A 17,880-nucleotide genomic window follows, 5' to 3' on the forward strand; every position below is an offset into this window, starting at 1 on the left:
ACAGAAGGTGGAGCGGTGAGCGACCTGGCTTCGAATGAGAGCGCGTCATCCAAGATCATAATCATTTGTTTTATGCAAATTATGTTGCTGAATTTTAGTCTTGCAAGGCAACAAAATTACTTTCACAAACAAAGGAAAAACAAATCATAATATATATATATATATATATATATATTTTTTTTTTAAACTATAAATAAATAGATAAAGGGGCACTTTGGGCCAATAACCCCCACCCCCCCCCCCCCCCAAGCTCCTTTAGCCATGTTGTGGCTACATTCACCATCGAAACTAAACAAAACATCAAGTAAAATTATAATAAAAATATAAATTTGTTGGGGAAAAATATATATAAACATTTTTTTCAGGTAATACCACATGATGTCCAAATATATACATGTTGCTAAAAAGTTATTTATTTATTTATTTTACATAGTTGTGAGACAAACCTGATAGATGCTTCCATGGGTTCTTGGTTGTCTTGTGGATGATACAAACTCCTGTCTTTAAATGTATTTCAAAATAAAAGTCCCACATTGGCTATTTCTTTTTGGTTGCACCACATGATAATTCAATGGGCCTCGTCTGACAAATGCATCTCTCAATGGCCCATGTATTAAAAAAAAAAATAGCCTTCAACATAAAGGGTTTAAATAATCAAAGAATAACCTCATACCCTCGTACATAAAAAAGACAGTTCAAGGTCAAGGATGGCACAAATTGGATTCACAGCAAACCAAAATTAAGTGCAAAAACTTATTTGTCCAGAAAAATCAACTCACTCAAAATATGAATAATATTCTGGTACTATGTTTGTCCTGCATGTCATTCCAGATCTGAAAAAAAGAAGAAGTTTTTCTCATAGCAATATGCCGGTATACTCTTTTATTGTCAGATTTAGTTGAGCATGCCTTTAAGTCCTCCCTATGTGCATGGCAAGCATACGCCACTCTTGATAAACTGGAACACTTGGCATCTCCTCTGTTGCACATGGAGAAGTTAGAACTCCATCAGGCTAAGGCCAGGATCTGCTGTTGGGTTACCGTTGTATTGATCTCAATTTCGCATTCCGGGCATATTCCACTGGTTAAATCAATGAGGAACTGTGAGAGAACAAACATTCATAATAAGAGCAAGAATGTGTACTTCTTTGCTGGGCGCGTCATGTATTGCATGCACTTACTTGTTGGATGATCTCTGTCACGTTAACTCCCAGGGCATGGATAACCTGAGCTTTTATATGCCCGTACACTGTTGGGCAATACGAAGAAACACAACAACTAAATTACTTATTTCTTTACTCTTTAGTTGAACGTGACTTGCTTTAGTCCACAACAAAATTATGCATAATGTCGATGGAAAACTGCTGTTTTTCTCTTTGAGTGGCAATATTATGTCATCAGCCCAATTAAAGTGATATCTAGACTACTATAACCATTAAGTGGAATAACATATAGACGCTTCTGAGTCTGTTTGTGAGTTTTCACAGCATTTTCTCACAGCGCATGAGTGATAGCAACCATTTGTGCTTTGCTGGCATCTACTGGTGAAGGCACAGCAATGCTAGTTGTTTTTGATGAACAAGTAGATTTGCTCCCAGTGATTGGCAGTACATGGACCATGTGAGCACATGTGCGTGTGATGTCACAGTACCTCTTCCTCCTCCAGTGGGTTCCTCTTGGAGAACTACCAACAAAAGACAACAATTCTATTATTTCACATCTGAGTGGTAGTAGTCAAAATAGATTTTGTTCCTTTCAAGAAAAAGCCCGACAAAACATTTGTTAAAATTACTGTGTGGTAGAATGTGGGAAATTGAGAGCTTTATATATTAGTTGATGATGGCAAGGAAAATGATCGACTAATTAATCAATGATGTGACTGGTGAGGCATGGGCTTTTTTGAAGTCAAGAATAAAACTATGAATCCAAAATAGAATATTAGCCTCTATTTCAATTTTTACCTTAATTGGAACATTTGTTTTCAAAGCTTTTAATTGTGCTTTAATCAACACCACACTGTAAAAAAAATAAAAAGGCTTTACATTCCAGAATGAAGATTTCTGGTCAACTACTTGCATATTCCGATCTTCCGTGTACATGCTCCGCTACCTTCATCAGATCGATGTAAACATGTGATTTATCAAGACGAAGTTCATTGATCTGTTCTATAGTTTTTACACTTAAAGCAACATCTTGATTGAAAACAAGCTACTAGTACTTTAAAACAAGTTCTCCCATCGTAGACGTTTTTTATTTTTTGCTAACCTGGTTATGAAAGCCCCGATTATAAATGTAACCACTGGTAACATAACTGCATGTCTGTTTGTAAGTTGTAACAAACCAATCCGTGTTAAAATCAGTAAATATTTTTTTCAGTTAGGATCAGTGTTCCCGATAATTTTCTATGTGTGTTCCATGTTTCTGGGGCAATGGCACTTGAGGGTTTGAGCTTTCCAAGTAGATCACTGTTCTGGTGTACAATGTGCAAAGTGTAGGTGTGGGACTTTACTTATGTCGTCGTTAGCTGAAAAGGAAATAAAAGAGAAAAACATGTTATTTATCCCATTATACTTGAGGAATGTACAGCATTGGTTATACATTAGGATTTTGTGAAAAAAAGTGGAAATGATTTTGGTTATGAGATAATGATGAAGGTTGAGAAGTGGCAGCCAGATGAACGGCAAGTAGTGCATCCTTATATTGTAGTTATAACATAGCTAGGCTATTTCATGTAATAATAATAATAATAATCATTATTATTTTACTCTTCACACGCAGGACGGAGTAAGGTAAAGGAGCCTCCCCTACCTGCCTCTGACCGCAAGTCCCTGATAATAATACATGCTAAAATTATAGTTGTAATGTAGCTAGCTAGCCGTAAATTCTTGAAACGATATTATGAATCAACTACAACAAAAGTTTGGCTGCACTGTAACGAATTGACTCTAGAATTTACAAGAAATAAGTGGCAAAAAAGTTGCCAGCTAATTCTTGTAAAATCTCAGTACATTATTGCCTTTTTTACAAGTATTTACTGTATATAAATTAGTTACTGTATTTACTTTTACAGCAATTCACTATAATCTAGTTTACAACCGTTTCCTTTATTCTACATCATTTACTTATTTGATTTAAATACACAAATATAGTATGTCGTAGTAAAATCATCCATTCATTTTCTTAACCACTTATTCGTGCGTAGAGCAAGAATCGATGGGGACGGGTTACTAATAAGCCATGGCTTCTACCCGTCAGCCCTTCTTTCGTATGTCATTGTTACAAATGATATGATGTGATCGATGTAACCTGTAATAATGTGTTCGAAAGGAAAAAATGAATAAAACAAAACAAACAAAAATATATTATGAATCAACTGAAACAGTTATTTGGAAAATTCTGACTCCTTTGGCTGGATGCAGTTGAGTACTTAATGTTTGAGCTTCCCATGTACAATAGATCATTTTCTGGTGTACAATGTGCTAACGACTTAGGTTATGCGATAATGACAACGGTTGTGAGGTAGATATTAGTTAGTGGCAGCCAGATGAACTGCTAATAATCCATCTACTGTAGTAATAACGTAGCCATCCGGCTTCATCTAAGACTTTGAGAGAGACAATAACTGAAGTATTTTGGCTGGGGACAGTGTGCACTTGAGGGTTTGAGCTTCCCTTGTAGATAGCAGTTGTGGTGTACAATGTGCAAAGTGTAGGTTTGGTGACTTACTTGCATCTGAAAAGTAAATAAAAGAGAAAAACATTATTTATTCCATTATACTTGAGGAATATACAGTATTACCTTGTCTATACATGAGTATTTGGAGGGAAAAAAACGACTTAGGTTATGAGATAATGACAACGGTTGTGAGGTAGATATTAGTTAGTGGCAGCCAGATGAACTGCTAATAATCCATCTGTTCACCGTAGTTATAACGTATAGCTAACCTAGGCTCCAGTTAATGGTTAGACTACATCAAATTTCTCATTAGACCTTTAGGCATTCGCAAACAACTTATTACTGGAGGCAAATGGGTGTGTTTAGCTTCCCTTGCAAATCATTATTCTGGTGCGCAATGTGCAAAGAGGTGTGGGAGGTTACCTGGGGCGTTAGTAGCTGAAAAGTAAATAAAAGAGAAAAGCAAGTTAGCAAGCAATTTATTTCATTATACTAAAGGAATGTACAGCATTACTTTGTTTATCTATACATTAGGTGAAAACAAGTGAAAATGTCTTTGGTTATAAGATAATGACAAAGGTTATGAGGTGGATATTAGCTGGTGGCAGCCAGATGAACTGTCACACCGTGGTCTTGTCATTTCCTGTTTTATTTGGAAAATTCTGACTCCTTTCGTTTCAGGTCACTTGCCCTTCCTCATGTGGTGTCAGTGTCAACCCTGATTCCTGATTGTGTCCACCTGTTTCCCATTACCCTCATGTGTTAAATGGTCTGCGTCTCCCCTGTCTTGTGCCTAAGTGTTTTCGTCAGAGCCACTCAAGCCAGTCACAGTCCCTGTGCCTTCTTGTCACGACGACTATCCAAGGCAGAGCGTAACTATGATGTTGGGGACAGAGAGCTTCTGGCTGTCAAAATTGCTTTGGAAGAATGGAGGCACTGGCTTGAGGGGGCGAAGCATCCGTTTGTGGTCTGGACCGATCACAAGAACCTGGAATACATACGCAAAGCCAAGAGACTTAACCCACGCCAGGCCAGGTAGGCGCTGTTCTTTAACCGTTTTTCCTTCTCTCTCACTTACAGGCCGGGGTCTCGTAACGTCAATTCCGACGCCCTGTCTCGTCTCTATGACCCCGAGCCTGTAGCTAAGGAACCAGAGACCATCCTTTTGCCGAACTGTGTGGTTGGGCCCACACTTCACTTCTTTACTGTCATCCGGGAGTCCGACGGACAATGTACGCCATCTCCCGGCGATTCTGGTGGCCTTCCATGGAGCCGGAGGTCCGAGAGTACATCGAGGGCTGCTCGGTATGTGCCCAAAATAAGTCATCCACCAGATCACGCATGGGCCTGCTGCAGCCCCTTCCCATTCCTTCCAGACCATGGGCAGAAATATCCCTGGACTTTGTCACAGGACTCCCCATCTCCCGAGGTAAAACCACAGTTCTCACTGTAGTCGACAGACTTTCTAAAATGGTCAGATTCATAGCCTTGCCTAAGCTTCCCTCAGCCAAGGAAACGGCTGAGGTCATGATTAACCACGTTTTTCGAGTTCATGGGTTCCGTAGAGACATTGTGTCGGACCGGGGGCCCCAGTTTGTGTCTCGCTTTTGGAGGGAGTTTTACCGCTTAGTCGGAGCCAAAGCCAGCCTAACCTCAGGTTACCACCCTGAGGCTAACGGCCAGTCTGAGTGCCTCAACCAACAGTTAGAAACCGGTCTCCGGTGCCTAGTCTCCCAGAATCCTTCAACGTGGAGCAAACACCTGGTCTGGGTTGAGCTTGCCCATAACTCGCTGCCTACTTCTGCCACAGGACTCACTCCATTCAAATGTGTTTTTGGCTACGATCACCCCTTCTTTGCTAACCTGGAGTCTGAGGCCTCTGTTCCTTCTGCCCATGCCTTGGTCCGCCGCTGCCATCGCATCTGGGCAGCCGCTCGGCAGGTACTGGAGCGCCAGAGGGACAGAGTCAAGCGAGCAGCTGATCAAAAGAGGAGACCTGCTCCAGCATACCAGCCGAGGCATAAAGTGTGGCTGTCCTCCAAGAACCTCCACTTGAAGGTGCCATGCCAAAAGTTGGCACCACGGTTTGTGGGTCCGTACCCAATCTCCAAGGTGATCAACCCGGCCGCTGTCCGTCTCCGCCTGCCTCAGTCCCTTCGTGTTCATCCATGTTCCACGTGAGCCAAGTCAAGCCAGTCAAGGAGAGTCCCCTGGTTCCGGCTCCCTCGCGCCCGCCGCCTCCTGTGATTGTGGATGGGGGCCCCGTCTACAAAGTGAAGCGACTGCTGGCCGTCCGCAATCGTGGCCGGGGCAGGCAGTTCTTGGTGGACTGGGAGGGGTATGGGCCCGAGGAGAGACAGTGGGTTCCTTCCCGCTTCATAATGGATGACTCTCTAATTGAGGACTTCTATAGGGATCATCCTGACCAGCCTAGGCTGTCGGGAGGGGTACTGTCACACACCGCGGTGAGGTTGTCTTGTCATTTCCTGTTTTATTTGGAAAATTCTGACTCCTTTTGTTTCAGGTCACTTGCCCTTCCTCATGTGGTGTTAGTGTCAATCCTGATTCCTGATTGTGTCCACCTGTTTCCCATTACCCTCATGTGTTAAATAGTCTGCGTCTCCCCTGTCTTGTGCCTAAGTGTTTTCGTCAGAGCCAGTCAGTCCTCAGCCTTGTTGTCCTGTATAGTTTTAGTTAAGGAGTGATATTGGTTTGTTTGTAGTTTAGACATCCTCCCTTTTGGAGCGCCTTTAGTTTAACATTTAATAGCCTTTGTTTTTTCCCTCTAAACGAGGAGGTTTTTTTTTTGTTTAATAAATATCTGCCTTGGCCTCAAACTACTATCTCTGCGTCTGAGTCCTAAATCTGCCACATCGTGTCATGAACTGCGAGTAATACATCTACTGTAGTAATAACGTAACTAGGCTTAAACTATTAGTAAATTATGCAACAGCTACAACCGGCTTCATCTAAGACTTTGAGAGAGACAATAACTGAAGTATTTTGGCTGGGGACAGTGTGCACTTGAGGGTTTGACCTTCCCTTGTAGATAGCAGTTTTGGTGTACAATGTGCAAAGTGTAGGTTTGGTGACTTACTTGCATCTGAAAAGTAAATAAAAGAGAAAAACATTATTTATTCCATTATACTTGAGGAATATACAGTATTACCTTGTCTATACATGAGTATTTGGAGGGAAAAAAACGACTTAGGTTATGAGATAATGACAACGGTTGTGAGGTAGATATTAGTTAGTGGCAGCCAGATGAACTGCTAATAATCCATCTGTTCACCGTAGTTATAACGTATAGCTAACCTAGGCTCCAATTAATGGTTAGACTACATCAGATTTCACATTAGACCTTTAGGCATTCGCAAACAACTTATTACTGGAGGCAAATGGGTGTGTTTAGCTTCCCTTGCAAATCATTATTCTGGTGCGCAATGTGCAAAGAGGTGTGGGAGGTTACCTGGGGCGTTGGTAGCTGAAAAGTAAATAAAAGAGAAAAGCATGTTATTTATTTCATTATACTAAAGGAATGTACAGCATTACTTTGTTTATCTATACATTAGGTGAAAATGTCTTTGGTTATAAGATAATGACAAAGGTTATGAGGTGGATATTAGCTGTTTTTGTTTAATAAATATCTGCCTTGGCCTCAAACTCCTATCTCTGCGTCTGAGTCCTAAATCTGCCACGTCGTGTCATGAACTGCGAGTAATGCATCTACTGTAGTAATAACGTAACTAGGCTTAAACTATTAGTAAATTATGCAACAGCTACAACAGGCTTCATCTAAGACATTGAGAGAGACAATAATTAAAGTCTTTTGGCTGGGGACAGTGTGCACTTGAGGGTTTGAGCTTCCCTTGTAGATATTGTTCTAGTGTAGAATGTGCAAAGTTTAAGTAACGTAAAATGTATTCAATTTTAGTTTATGAATGTAAAGTGTTTCCTAATCTATACATTGGGTTTTTGGTGAGAAAAAAAGTGAAACCAACTGTATCTATGGGATAATGGAAAACATGAGGTGGATATTAGCTAGTGGCGAGGATGGATGAACTGCTAACAATGCATCCTTAAACTGTAGTTTTAATGTAACTAGGCTGAAATTATTGGTAAGATATGCAGCAGCTACAACCGGTTTCATCTAAGACCTAGACATTCACTAAAGACTTTTGGCTGAATGCATTTGGACAGTTGTGTGTTTGAACTTCCATTGTCGGTGTTTTTTATGGTGTACAATGTGCAAAGTATAGATGTGGAAGGTTACCGATCCGAAAAGAGAAAAACATGTTAAATATCCCAGTTTTATTTTTGTATAGTAGGGATGGGATGAGAATTCGTAATACGAGAATTTGCGGGATTAGAATGACACGAGATTTATCATCCTGCAAAGCACGAGATGTATTTTTTTCCGAGGCATAAATCTGCTTATTTGTGACAAAAGTGTGCTAATTGGTTAAGAAAAAAATTAAATAAATACAAATTTAGATATTCATATATTCAAATTCTACACTTATTTTCCTTTAAAATGATTTAAATACATGGGCGTACCTAAAAAATATACAAAGTTACACCAATTTTAATGTTGGCACGATGAAATTTGTTTAAAAAAAATTGAATAATCGATATTGAATCGATTTTCCTTTTTGAGCCTGATATCGATTCATAAAACCATGATTCAATTATTTTAAGAAAATATAATTTTCAAGGCCATTTTTTAGGTATCTTACTGTTTTCTTGGAAAGTTTTTGTAACCCACTCAAGTTGTACACTTCACTTGTTTCATATTGTTCACATTAATTTAAAAGTCTTTTTTTACATTTATGAAAGACCTAATTGGTTGAACTTTGAGTCCATTCAGAATCTTTATTTAGAATTATTAAATTAGAATTATGGAAATATTTTCATCAATGTTTGTGTAACACTTAAGTGATTAAAACATGTTACTTTCATTAAACTAAATCATTTAACCAGTTACGACCTCAAAATAATTTAATTTGGAAGTTGTTTGTGGCGTTTTTAATCATTCCCTTGATTTTTAAGAAGAATTGATGTTCCATAATTAAGCAATATTGATTGAATCGAAGCGGATCGAATTGGGAAAAATCTAAATCGAATCGAACTGAACTCCTGTGAATCGAAATCAAATCGATTGAGGAAATTAGAATCGATACCCAGCCCTATTACATTATGTACAATATATACATTACATACAATACATTATTACATTAGCCTACATTATTACATACAATGTATTTAACAACTTTTATACTAGAGTCTGTCACTCTGCTCTGGTGGAAACTGCTCGGCTTCTCGCTTGAGTTTCACCCTCGCCAATGTGAAATGCTTTAGCTCATGAATCCATTCATTTAAATTAAAAGTAGAAATATATTTGTTTAAGAAATAGATCCCAGAATTGGAGATTATCACTGTTTGGATTACAAACCTTCGCCCCGGACTGATGACATTTAGCTGTTCTACTCCAATGTTGGATGCCGTTGTTATGATGTGTGTCTTCTGTTCACTTTCATGCTGAAGGGTCACATTATGGTGTATTTTTATTTATTTTTTTACTTTTTTTTGGTTTCCATTAATATAAATTATTTGTTAAGTGACGTTAGAGGCGAGGAACTCTTGGTTATTTTGAGGCAGGTTTCCGAGACGGGCTACTAGCTAAAAACACGTTGCCCAAATTGTTCCAATAATGACTTATTTTCATTCATTTCTATTACAAATTTAACTTTGATGATGCTGGGAAATAATAATAGAGACATTAAGGAAGCTATTTTTTGGAAATTTTCAAAATCGACATTTTTGTCTAAACTATCTTTTTTTTTTTTTGCCCCAAACTCAAAACTAATGGCACCGTCATGCGGACCCTTTTTTTTTTGGAGCAGGTCACATTTAGCGTACACTGTCAGGAAGACAGTCGCAGCAACTTTTTTATGACGGGAAAACGCAGTGAGAAGGCCATCTTCAAAATAAACCTTACTATACCAATAATATATGGACATCAATGCCTTGCTAGGCTCTTATTTTGAAGTTATTCTCGGCAGCGTGTCACGGCCTATGACGACTTGACTCGTCGTTGCCTTGAACTGGAAGATTTATATTAGCCATCTTTTTGTTACAAATCTCATCTCATTCTCGTGGACTCATTCTTGTGAGACATCTGGTCTCGTGGGATTTCTGTCTCGTCCCATGCCTAGTGTACAGTATTACGTTATCTATACATTAGGTATTTGGTGAAAGAAAAAGAGAATAATTGTAAAACGTGGTGTATTGGATATCAGCTGGTGGCAGGTGTAGGCTGATGAATATTGCATCCTTATACTGTAGTTATAACGTAGCTCGGCTCAAATTATTGGTTAGACATTATGCAGCAACTACAGCAATCAGTTTATGTCTTGCCATGTCAAGCCCCACTCTGGGTCTGGACTTTGTTCTGTTTTGTTCTTTTTGACCTGTGCCTAGTTTGCCTCCTTGTTTTTGCTCGATTAAAATAAACCTTTTTTTGGAGCTCGCCTGTGCCTCCTCATCTCTGCTGCCCTGCGTTTGGGTCCTCAAACACCACCCTCGTGACAAGATGATGGTCATCCATATTTGTTTTCATCAGCGCACACTGCGTGTGTTGGTGTGTGCGCTTTCCAAAGTATCCCGAAGAGGACTGGTACCGTGCTTCTTAGTTCCGCATTATTTTCAACGTTCTGTACTATATTAACCTTTGATTCACCAAATGTCAAAAGCCGTCATGACGTTAACACTAGGGGTGGGAAAATTTCAGATTCTTTCTGATTCAGACGGGGACAAATCTGAATTGATCCACAAACGTCCAAATTTCCATTATTAGACCAGTTTAAGGGGGCAACTGCGCTGCGTGCAGCTGCAAGGTTCAATAATGCGGATTGTGTCATACAACACTCGCGGGTTGCGAGTAGGACATACTGCTACATACAGGACAGGCTGTCTGGTGGTGGATGCGCTGCTTGACCAATTGTATGTGTTTTTTGCACATCAACATAAAAAAATAAATACATATAAAAAGATAAAAATTGTAATTCAAACATCCACTTTTTTAACCACTAAAAAGAACCAACCATTGTCTAATTCATATCTTTGTTTTCAGTGTTAAGGGAGTGACACATATTTTAATTACTATGCATTTAAAAAAATCTGATTAATCTGTTATTTTAATTTCAGCAATTATCACCTGTCTAAATTATTCAACACAGACAAATCTTTACAAGTGATTAAATGTTTCTACAAAATATCCAGTATTATATATTTTTTTATTGGCTACATTGTACATGTCACTGATTTTTTTTTAAAAGTATATTGAACATAAAACAATCTAGTTAAATGAACCTTCCAATTTGAATTTGTTGATTTACACCATTAACCAAATTTTATTAACATCTTACAAATTCCTTTTATATGTCTATGTGTGCCCTGAGGAAACTGTGGAGACAACATGCGCACAGTCACTGTTTGTGCATCTTGAAGAACTCATCAATATCACAAAAGAAAACATTTACTTTAGCAAAGGAAATGGACAAGTTTTAGTATTAAATAATAAACCATAATCAGCAAAAAACACAGTAATAGTCACGCTACAAATTTGGAAAATAATCAAATAAAAACATTTTGTGACTGAAAAGTCCTGGCTGTACCTAATCAATTGGCCAAGATGGCCGCCGCCCCGGGTGGGCAGAGGGGAGAGAATCCTTGGTGTACCTAATTAATTGGCCAAGATGGCCGCCGCCCTGGGTGGGCGGAGTGGCGAGAATCCAGGGTGTACCTAATTAATTGACCAGAATCCTGGGTGTACCTAATCAATTGGCCAAGATAGTAGTAGTAGTAATAGTATTTGCAATAGTAGTAGTCGTATATAGGCCAAGCCTTGAGTACACCAAGAAAAAAAGGGGCTGAGTTGAGCTCAACAGTGAGAGATGATTGGCTGAGGCAGTTGCTATGCAAAAACGACAGATCATTCACGCACACACATTTGATTTTAACTTGTTGCGAGACGTCACGCACCCACATTCCATTGATTTTGTATAGGATACGCTCACCTCAAACAAAAGCCTCTCACGACCTAACGGTTGAAGATGCAGATTCCAGAAATGGCTCGTTAGAACGGCAAGGGTTTGGGGTACGCGAGCATGTTCTCAGTTTTTTAATTGGATGAAAAATGACCAACTTAGGAGCAGGTTGAAAACTTATGATTGATCGAAAATGAAGAGGGAAAAACGGCGAAAATAACATTGAAAAGAGATCGAAATAGTCCGACTTCTCCTCGCTTAAAGTGAAAATAAAGGTACTAAATGACACCTTAGCCAAATAAAACTTAGTTTTTCAGAAAGCAGAGGCTTGTGGCTACAAAATGTGCCAATTTGATGTCTAGTGAGCAAAGATTGTGGCCATGGTGACGAGTTGAAGTGAAACTTTTGGAAATAGATTTTTTGGTTCCCGTCACTGAAGCCTTAATTAGTCACACTCTAAATAGGCGACTTTCACCCTTTGCTCACTGTCTTTGAACCCGCACAGGGGGGAGAGCTTTCATTCCTTAATTTTTTTTTTGACACTGAGCTAAAGATGACAAAAATTCCAACAAAATGAGCTAAAATTCATATCGGTCGGTCAATGTATGCGCGCGCAGCGTGTCTTGGAAAAAGGTGTTTGATTGGAGTTGATGTCTTTCGGTTTCCCATTCATTCCTATGGGACTTTATTTGGGAGTTTTTTGGGAATAGCGTCGCCATGGTAACTGGGAATTCCCTTGCGGAAAAATCGGTGGAAGATTAAAAAAAATAATAAAAAGAAGAAGAAGAATAATACTAGAAAAATTTCCGCGGAAATTTTGAATGGGCCTGCTGACTCTTGCAAGGTGGAAAGATGCATGCTCTGAACTGTTTGCCAAATGTTGGTGTACTTTACCTCTCAATTTGTGTCAGCAGGAATAGAGTTCAGGACAATTTGTAATAACTGCAGTTATTACATGTGTAATGGCTTCCCTTATGTCTTGATTGACATTTTAGTCATATCAAAAGGGAATCAGTTTAATTTCTTGCTTATAGTGTAAGTGATTAACTAAAATATAAAATGCGATATACTGTATCATGGAGCAAATACAGTATGAATGCAGTGTTTAAATTTGACATTGCATATTAAAAGGCATGTTGGTGCTGATCAATATTGCAGGAATATTACTCCAAAGTACATGTAAAACGGCTCTTAAAAGAGCCGTTTTGGGTCTTTGTTACACAGCATCTTCATCTTTTCCTGAGCACACAAAGGAACAAGTTGTTAGAAAATAGGCAGCAAAACTGAACAGTTAAAACTTAATCTAAATACTCATCCAATACACATGTGACGGTTTTTCAGTGAGGAATCCTGTAGAATAAATCATTTTGGTCTACGTTTGCGGGATCCCTTTTTTCATCTTTTCTCTCCACCAGTTGTACCGGACATAACAACCTTGATATCCTTGGCCATGTCAAGTAGCACCCCTTGCTGCGCTCCATCCACCTGTATTGCATGTGAAAATGAAAAATGAGTGTTCAATGTTTGCCTAGATCAATTCAGTAATCAATCATCACTTACCATCGCAGTTCATCCCTTACCATCGCAGTTCCTCACTGACACCAACACTTTTCATTGTGTTATAGTCACAATCACAATAAGGACAAACAAAACATTCAAGTCCAAATGCACGATGTCCTGCAAATAGAAAAGCACACTGATTAAAAGTACCTTCATACAACACTGCTCAAAATAAGGGAGCGCTTAAATGACATATCCCATGTCTTAAATTCAATTTAAAGCTCAATACGTTTAGAACTAACTAAATGATAAATATGTCTACAAAAAAAATTATTGGCCGCTCTGATTTTGAGTGTAGTTCTGTTATGACACCAATTTTGAACGAGCAAAGGATTTAACTTTTCAGCCTTTACAATTTAAAGTACAGTATCCCCCTCTTTTGAGCAGTGGTATGAAAGGCTCAATAACATTTGCAAAAGCACACTTGTGAAAATGGTGCCCTTGCGATCGACAATGAGCTGACACAAGAAGTTAACACACAGTAGACCGGACTGTGGTAACTGTAATAAGTGTGCAGAACGCCTGATTGAACACAACAATCTGGGCGAGATATGTAAATGTGATCAATCAGTGTCTGCTTTCCAGTTGTGGCCTGCGTGATCAGCTGTGAAAAGCCTCTGGACTGAAACAAGTCCAGAATGGATTTCTTTCCCTTTGAAAGCAAATCCTCATTAAAGTCTCCGCAAACAACAATAGGCTGGCAGTCCATCACGGCCAAGGCATCCAAGAGACTTCCAAGGTTTGGAAGAAATGTGCCAAGACTCAGGTTGGGTGGCCTGTAGACCGTAGCTATCAAAGCCTGGACGGGAGCGTCAACCCTGATGACAGCAAATTCCAGGTCAACCACATTCTGAATAAACCGACGGGGCTCCGCTCGAAGACAATCGCGATAATAGACTGCGACTCCGCCACCCTCTTTTTGGGCCACGTCCAGTCTATTTGAATACGAAACTTGTCTGTTGCGCACAAAAGTGCTGCATCCCTCCAGTTGCAAGGGAGGGGGGGAGAAGGATCCAGACAAATGAGTTTCAGTGAGGCAAAGGACATCTGCCAGCCTCAACTCATGATGAGACTTTAAGTCGTCAATATGAGATGGAAGGCCCTCGGTGTTGTGATGAACAATGGTCAAGGTGGGAAAAGCAGTTTGCGGCATTTTGAAAAAGTACAACAGTGGTCTTGTACTTTGGAAAGAAGCGCGCGTCATACTGTCCATTGCCGTCGTGACGTTGGGATTGGCATAGATTTTGGATTCGTCAAAGTCTATGACCCTCAATCCCTGAAGTGACGTCGTGCGGCTTAGGGCAACATAGGCCATTCCAGGTTCAAACACACGCTTAAGAGACACCACTGCAGAAGTCATCGTCATGCCTTGCACTTTGTGAGCCGTGCATCCAAAGGCAAGCTTCATGGGGAATTGCCGCCTGACCACGCCTTTTATGCCCAGGTTTTCCTCCGACCTTTCGATATAGACCAAGTCATCCGTCGGCCCCAGAATTTTATCACGCAATTTCTGGCCCGCTTCGGGATTGTCTAGCCTCAGTCCGAGCAAGGTCACTTTCTCCGCCGACCCCTTTGGGGCGCTTTGAACAATGTTGCCTATTGTGCCAAAGGTCCCGTTCACCAATCCGTCCTCGACATCCAAATTCCGAAGAAACATAACCCGTGCTCCTACACCAGGTAGAAGGGCATCCGGTAGATCCCTTCTCGACCCCATGATCACTTTGGTCACGGTGACCATCGCCCCCGACCGTGGGCTCTTCCTGTAGTCCTCTGCGGGAATATTGACCACAGTCAATTTGAGAGCAGCCACAGTTGCTGCATTGTGCCTATCCACCTCTTTATTGGTGGCAAAGATATGCAGAGTATCCGCAGGGAGGTCTCGCGCATCCGTGACAGCCGTGGTGAGTAACGCCCTGTCACCATCGCCAAGCGGATCAGCCTTCCCCTTCTCCCTGATCCTGTTCAAAAGCTCGGCAAAAGCGACGTCGTCTTTTTGCCGCATGATTTGAGTAAGCTTGACCATCTGAAAATCTGTCCAGAGGTCAAGAAGATCGTTGTCAGAAACGCAGAGGGGCTTGGACCTTCCGAGGGGTGGCAGTTGGTAGAAGTCCCCAACTGCAAGAACGGAGATGCCCCCAAATGGTCTCTGGTTGCCCTTGATTTGCTGAAATCTCCAGTGGACATAGGCAAAGAGTTCCTTGGAGACCATGGAGATCTCGTCGATGATCAAAATTTCCACGTTGCAAAGGGTTGCTCTCAATGCGTCCAACGTATTCCCCAGCGCCTGGTAAGCAGGCTTTAGAGTCCTGGGGAATTTCAAGAGGGAATGAAGCGTTTTCCCTGAGATGTTGTAAGCCGCCGTGCCAGTAAACGACGTCAGCAGCACAGCAGGCTTGGCCATATCCGCTTCGTCGCGGAACCTGGGAAGCTGGCGGAGAATCTTACTGGCCTCCTGGTAAATGCACTTGATGACATGCGATTTACCACAGCCAGCTCCTCCGGGGATTAAATAAAAGAAGGGCTCGAGGAGACGATCCGAAACGCGTTTCAAACACCACTCGCGCACAGCGCAGAAGACGGACGCTTGCGTTTCATTGAGACTGCGGTACATGTTCCTCACAAATTCGGCGCTCAACTTTGGCGCCTCAAACGCCGGCAAGACCGCGCCGCTACCAGGAGCGTCCTGGTAGGCCGGAACCTCATCTTGCGGGTCTTCCTGTAACGGATTAGATTCGCGTTCGGCGGCACACTCCAAACGCTCTGCTTCTACCTCCGGCGCAAAAGTGCTCCACGCGTTGAGAACCGCACGAAGCTCTTTCAATTTTTCGAAGGCATTGTCCACGGTCTTTCCCCGTCCTTCGTACCGCCCCCGATTGCGGTCGACGATAGCCCGCACCCGACCGAACTTTGATTCCCCGGCACCGTAGAACTCCTCGTACGTTTTGAGGTTTTCAGACCTGAGCTCGGCGTCGTCTCTGTGGGGGAGGTACAATTTAAGCTGGGTCCTGTAATACTTCTCAGCATACTTTTTGATTGAGAAGCGAGTGAATCTGATGACGGCATCTTTTCCAATCCGCTTCTGGATGAATCCCTTGCCGTGTGAGAGGGGAATGACATTCTTGCCCTCAATCTGCTGACCGTAGACGACCCGGTATTCGGATGCGAATTCGGCGAGACACATCCGCTCAAACATTGCCGTTCTAGGTCTTGCCACATATTTGTCTGGCAGACCAGACATCCACACGTTGTCTGCGTCCGGATGCATGGTCTTCAGTCTACTCATGGGTAGACTCAATTTCACGCCATCCTCAGCCGTCTGGATGAAAACTACGCTGCGCGAGCACTTCTTCAGGGGGAGACTGCATGTCCGCGCCACCGCTTCTTGAGCGCTCACCTCTCTGTGCTTGGAATACGCCGCCATTATTTTCATCAATTGAAGTATAGTAACATCACACATTGTATAGTTCATTGATTATAAATAATGGATGGGGTGAGCAGAGCCTTCAATAAATCCTCAACAATAGAAAAAAATGGATCCACTATAGACTTCCTTGTTTACTTATTAACAAAGAAAACGGTATTGTAATAACATTGTTACTTTTTTTTTCTTTTAGATTAATTTCCATGAGGTGAAACGGTTTGGCAAAATGGATGGATATTCTGGATGGCCGTGAAAAAAACGATCGCTACAGAAACCAACGGTAATCTTTCAAGGGGGAAAATAAAGGCAGCTTTGACAATTTACAAATGTGTGCTGTAGTCAATCAATGAAGGTCATTTAACAGTGTAAAATACTTCCAAAATCCCTCATCGGCGCCGCTCCGCTACACGATCGAGCAGGACACGCCACTCAACAACCGACGCCCCCTCCCCCAACCCCACCACGACGACGACAGACGAGACAAAAGCCTTACTGTATATTGTAGCAACGATGGATATACACAATTGAGATTTAGAGCATACTCAAACTTTTCTTTGTTTTTCTTTTACTGCACATTAAAACCTTAAAGTGAGATCTGCTAGCTCTAGCTAGCGCTAGCAGGTGTAGTTAGTGTTAGAGTAGACAATATTAAGTATTGTACTCTTTGCGTGTTCAATTAACTGAATGGTGAGATTCTGTTGAAGAAGTTCCTTTGCAAAGGTAAATAATTACCAGAAGCTTCTGATCACACAAATGAAGTCACCCAAGCAGTGCTCTGTTCAAATGTGTGTCTTCTCTCCAGCCCACATCATTATTTATTCAAAGAGGGTTCATAAAAAAGTCAGCCCACAACACACCTGGTTACAACTGAATGAATACAAGAGAATCCGTTCCCATGGGTATAAATCAGATTAGAAAAAATACAATAATAATAAGCCTGACTCCCTTCCGACACAGCAGAATCCCGGCCCTCCCATTAGATAACGAATGAATAGACAGACCCGTTGCTCTTTCTCATGAAAGTAACACAGACAAGAATACAATTCATTGAGCCTACACTGAGTCAACTAAATCCAAAACGGCTAAAATATAAATTAAAACTAAAAAACAATGTTAATAACTCATCATTAGCATGTAGGTTACCATGTCTAGCACTTAACTTTACCTATATCTTGTT

General features: G+C 41.0%; 1 long non-coding RNA gene across 1 annotated transcript; it reads right to left on the reverse strand.

The window, feature by feature from the left end:
- Window positions 1-395: 395 nt before the first annotated feature.
- Window positions 396-1,405, reverse strand: LOC147155460 (uncharacterized). The gene is made up of 2 exons (XR_015092287.1): window positions 1,181-1,405; window positions 396-1,100 (listed from the first exon to the last, which is right to left on the reverse strand). It is a non-coding gene; the product is annotated as an uncharacterized LOC147155460 (long non-coding RNA).
- Window positions 1,406-17,880: the final 16,475 nt, after the last annotated feature.

Source organism: Leptonotus elevatus, chromosome 22 (genome assembly GCF_054856555.1).
Source record: "Leptonotus elevatus isolate MCC_2025b chromosome 22, RoL_Lele_1.0, whole genome shotgun sequence".
Classification (NCBI taxonomy): domain Eukaryota; kingdom Metazoa; phylum Chordata; class Actinopteri; order Syngnathiformes; family Syngnathidae; genus Leptonotus; species Leptonotus elevatus.